This window comes from Cryptomeria japonica, chromosome 1 (assembly GCF_030272615.1).
Source record: "Cryptomeria japonica chromosome 1, Sugi_1.0, whole genome shotgun sequence".
NCBI lineage: Eukaryota > Viridiplantae > Streptophyta > Pinopsida > Cupressales > Cupressaceae > Cryptomeria > Cryptomeria japonica.
This window is the reverse complement of record NC_081405.1, coordinates 30,273,098-30,279,097: the sequence shown is the minus strand read 5'-3', so window position 1 is coordinate 30,279,097 and position 6,000 is coordinate 30,273,098.

The following is a 6,000-nucleotide window of genomic DNA, read 5'->3' as shown; positions in this document are numbered from 1 at the left end:
ACTCGATTAGTAGTAGACTTCTCCAAATAATCAAAATTGGTATTTGCATTGTTAATCAATTGTAATAATTTACCGGAGGGGCTAGAATTGGGATCTAGTTGCACACCTAGAACCACCTTCTACAACACATCAACATACATCAAAATAAGATTTTTATCTTCAGACTCTGACTTGACCAGATCTTGACTAGCCTGAGCTTGTACAACTGCATCAAGCATCAACTTTTCAGCAAGAGACATTTGTCCAAAATCGAGAGGACCATCAAGATTGATAGAGATTTGGGGTAGGGACCTTGTGACTGGAGGAGTGTCAATTATCGGATCAACAACTCCCTTCCCTTTATATACCTCTGCACCTCACACCTCTAACTTCTCAGGCTCCTTTTCCCCATCACCATCTCCTTTATCCTATGCACCGACATTGCCACTTGGTGCAGTATCATCCTTTTGAATCTCAGGAACTTCTCCAACATTATCTACTACCAGAGGATTTGTACTGATCTCAACATCAAGTGTTACATTTCTTTGGTCTTCTAGATGCTCCTCGATTTGAGTTTCATCCTTTTGATCACCAGAGACACCTTCCTTTACTTCTGGATGGGAAGTTTGAACTGCATCACTTTATAAGGGATTGTTCTTCATGATTCTTCTCCATATATTGTCAGTTTCCTTTCTCATCTCTTCAACCTTGCCAATCATCAACCTGTTCACCCTGTTTCTGCTTCTGAATTCCTTCTTATTTGCTTCCTCAATAAGCCTTTTGGCTTCATCTTGGGAGACACAAGTGCAAACATTAATCAATTCTCTTTCTTTCATTTCCTTATCAACTTTACTGGCAGTTAGTCTCCTCACATCAATAATATTGTATAGATCCTTAGGGATACTATGCTCTATCTCAATCAACATTTACTAAAGTTATGCAAGTACAATTTAACAACTTCCTCAACTTTTCTTTGATCTACCTCATCTAAATTTTCATAATATGCTCCAATATTTTTTAGATTTCCACCAACAATTATCTCATCAGTTAGTTGATTTGTTGTCAATTGAGGAACAAATGTATATTTACCTTGTTGATCACCGGATTCAAGATCTTTATCAAGTTGAGTTATAATCTTCCTTTCCCTATTGGGCCTTCCAGTAATCGTAGGTTCAGATTTAGCTTTCTTACTCTACTCCGTACCACCGGATTGTGGAACTCTCCTTTCTTCTTGGCCTTATCCGCTTCTTCATTTGATTCAGTCTCATATGCTATTGGAGATACAACAACATAAGTTTGTTTAGGCTTCTCCTTTTGCTTTAAAATTCCCTTTCCAGATGAACTTTGTTCTATAGATGGTACTACCAAAGCAGGGGCAAACTTGGTTTCTTTTGGCTTGGCTTTAGAGGGAACTAGTTTTGCCTTAGGCTTCTTAGATTCCTCCTTAGCTTCCATTTGAGCATTTTTATCCCTTTCTTGCTTCATTTCCTCCCAGGTAAATCCCATCTGCACTGCCACTTCCTCAGCCAACTTAGATACTTTCCTCTTCCTTGTAGGTGTTGTGAGTTGCTTGTGCAACTCTATGTCCTTTTCCTTGAAGGTGTTGAATCTGCCTTCTTTCTTATAAACCGGCTGACTCAACATATGTTGAGCATAGGCATCACGGGTAGTAGCATCGACTTCATAACCCATTGGAATAATCCACACAATCCTTAGCTCAACAACTTCCTTAGACATTGGTCTTTATCAACCATGAAGCAAATTGCTTTCCCATACTTATCTACTATCTCTTTTGGGATTATTTCTTTGCTCTTCATTGTTGCTTGAAAAGTTTTGAAATAACCCCACAGAGTGGATATCCTCATTATGCCATCACCAATCCCCATAACCCCTTCCTTGATTTTCATAGCAACCAGCTTGTCATAGGCCCATTGGACCTTTCCTTGAACACTAGGGATTTCATTAATGAAATATAGAGCCAAACAGATAATAAAGGTGCCAAACTTAAAGGTGTGCTTCTTATCTTGTTTAATTTTCTTGAAATTTATCAGTAACTCATTCAAGAGAACCGTGAATAAATCATACCTCTTATCTTCCTTCAAAATTTGATAGGCAGTGTATATTGTTGTACCAAAGACAAAGTTTTGTTTGCTTGACTAGTATACTTTATATCCAACCACCATTGATGCAAAATTGACATCATGCTCCAAAATGTAATTGATTGTCATCGCTCTGTTGTCAAATTAAGAACCAGTGGCGGAAATCATAGTGTTGTTTGATATTTTCCTTAAGCTAGGAACTTCATCGGATGCACTCAAACAAGTCACAACCTGGATTGCCTACTTAGTGATCTTGTAAGGCTTATCCAACCACATAAATTGATCATGAATTCTATTGAGTACATACCAGATCCATTATTTCTCATCAAATGTCAGAAAGTGTACGAACTGAGAGAAACCCTTGGCTTGAAAATGTTGATATTATGGCTTGAGATTCCCCAAGATGTCCACCAGATGATTGTTGTATAGGGTCAACATGTCAATGTTGTCAAGTTCATCAAGATCACAGTGGATATATGCCCTGATGTCTTCATTATGAAGAACGTCATAGGGTATAGAGGAAAACACTCCTTCCAAATCATCCTCGACTGATTTGAAAGGATGTTTCTTGAAAATGGGTCAAGCCCTATCCTTGATTTCCAAACCAAACAGGGTAGCAACTCCAGATACTGATGCCATTGAGAACTTAGGGTTTTCAAAAACTGATAGCTTGAAATGGATAAATACCTCAATTCACAATCGGGTCAAAATTTTGCTTTAGGATTGTTGTAATTATTGTTTAGATCGCCAAATTACTTCTCTCTACTGCTCTGCACTTCCTCTTGATAACATTGTGAGAAATAAAGATATAAAATGCCTTTTTAACCTTCAAAAACTTAATTTTGCATTGTAATAAATGTTGCAACCAATTGCCTTGATTTTCATGGTGTTGCTTACTAGAGCATAAAATCTTCACTAAATCTTCTAGATAACATTCACATATATGATTTAAGCCTTCTACAACCTTCTAGAATCGATTGCAGATCTCCAAAGAGGGGGTTCTTAGAATCTACATGAAAAGTTCCCCCAAGGCAAAAAGCCCTAGTTACCGGATGAAGATCATGCATCGGATTCAGGTGCAGATCCATTGTCTGCCTTGGATTCATCTTTTATGACCCACATCTTCTCATGCTTGTCTTTGATCTCCTCTACATTTTCCTTGCATTTCTCATTTGATTTGTCCTTGTCTACTAGAGCACTCTTGTTCACATTTTTTCTTCCACAATATTTTGCAATGTGAGTGGTTTTACTGCATGCACGACAAACAATATTTTGCATAGGTTTGAAAGTTCATCTAATTTGGTATCACCTTGCATTGGTTAGAAACATGTCCAAAAACATTACAAGCATGGCATCTCTTGTTTTCAAAATTATTCACTACTGCTCTACACATGTTTGACTTGTGACCAAGATTATTGCATATGAAACACTTACCGCTAAAAGTAGGACCATTATTCACATTATTCATTCCATTATTCACCCTACTTCTGCATTGATTCACCATATGATCAAATTTATTGCAAGTAAAGCATCTACCATTGAATTTATGAGCATTAGGTTGTCTTACAGGAGGATTATTGTTGTTAGGGTTTGCATTGCTTTGTCCAGATCTGAAGGATTCTCCTTTCTCAAATCCAAGTCCTCACATGTCCTTTCCATGTCTCTGACTTTCTAGCATCTCATCAAGCCTTGCTGAGCTAGCATTGAATTTGTCTTTGTATTCATTTGCAGTAGCAAGTTCATCTCTTAGGGCAACAATATGTCTTTCGAGTTCTTGACCATTATTCCTTGATTGCCTCACTTCAAGATTCAACTGATCATTCTCATAAGTAAGCCTGAAGCATTCATCTGCTCTTTCCTTCAATGATTGAGTCAATTTCTCTTCATTTTTCTCCCAGTCCTCAATCTCTTTAGTTAGCCTCATCGCAATGGATTGCATCTCATTCTTCAATGCAACATTCTCTCTTTCAAGCTTGTCACATTCATCAGCTTTTTCAATGAATTGATCTTCTTTCTCCTTCAACTTGTCCATCAATTCCTTCCTCTTATCTCTTGTAGAGTTCACTTCATCCTTCAAATCATTAATGAAGTCTTTAGTTGCATTTAGGTTTCTCTTTAAGGTACCGATCTCATTCCTTTCTGCATCAAGATCCTCAAGTGCCACAGTAAGTTGTCTCTGAAAACCGAAATCCATTGATTCAATCTCCCGGACCTTTCTCAAGCAGTTAGGCTTCCTCAGAGGAATTAGGATGTGATACCAATTGTTGGAATCAAGTAACACTAAGAGCGGCGGGGGGGGGGGGGGGGGGGGGGGCGGTGAATCAATTTTCTACTGGTTAACAAATTTTCTAATTTAACTTTAAACCATTGGAAGCATAAGCATTAAACTGAAATGCAGAAACTCAAAACAACCAGCCACAAAAACATAACACCAATATTTTTACGTGGAAACCCAAATGGGAAAAACCACGGTGGGATTTGAACCCACAATATTATTCCACTATGGCCAGTAGCAAAACAATATTAAACATGAGGGGGAATGCACAAGCATTCAGGCACACTACCTAGAGCTCACTGCTCAATTACAATTAGGGCTATAACCCAGGAAGGCTCATTGCCTTATAGATTAATTACAGTGACGAAATACAATGAAAAAACTCCAAAATAGTATCTAACAATGTCCGGATGAGTTCTGGTTAAGTGCCAAATCTATGATTGTATAACCTTTGCTACTTTACTCTATTTCATGTCACAGTCACCTACCAGATCAATAATGTGCACGTGAAACTACTCTACAAAGGATTCCCGATCACCATTTGCTTGCATATCAATCATACCACACATCAAAAAGATCTTTTGCACCGGTCTTATATATCCACAATCACAAAATAATCATTTATCAAGTCAGCTTGTTGATGTAACGTGTAATCATGAGTCGGTTTGACTGGATCACCAAATAGATGATAAAATGATGTCGCTATGTCGGCCCAATCATCTCATGCACGATTCATAACACCACAATCACCAGAAAGCTTCTTGACCAAAAACTGCTCTGCTCAACCAGAAATATCAGTTAACTGGCTACTGATTCACATCCACTTCCAGATATCAAGATCTATGATTACCAGATAGGAATCTCCAAAAGATTTGCCATCAATGACAACCCCAAACCATTAATCAAGCATCGTTGTCCATCGGATGAGTGCCAATTGCCAACATGTAATGCATGTGCATGCCCATTTATGGTTAATACATAGAAGTTGTAAGTCACATTTTGGAATGTCTAGATCTAGTGACTCAAAAATATGAGTAAGATAAGATAGGAGAGGGTGAAACGCATAAATATAAGGTGAGAATATATTCCTTTTGTCTCTTTTTCCTGGCATGCCACATGTATTTTAAACTATAATGTGCATTATGCTTTATCCCTTGACTAAATAAATATGATAATTTGATTTTTTTTGCATCAATAGACACCAAATGAATATTTTTTTAATTCTTAAAATGTTTGTGTTAGAGAGTTCAAATAACTAGAAGACAACTGAGAGGGGGCGGCGAGGGGGGTGAATCAGTTGTCTCAGATTACCGAAACCTTAAGCAATTAAAACTTTAATACCAAAACCCAAAAGATCAATACCAAAATGCATAAACCAAATACCAAAATAAAAGATAAACCAATTAAGGATAAACAACAATCAGAGAATAAATACCATCCACATGACACCAAGATTTGTATGTGGAAAACCCGGTAAAGGGAGAAACCATGGTGGGAAGCCTACCCATAGTTAGATAATACTTGTGCAGTAATTATGTGATTACAATTAGGGGCCTGCACTTGCAGGAAGGCCAACAACCTAGAGCACACTACTCATTACAAAATGAGTCTCACTGACTACATAAATGTCCAAACTACAATCTAGAA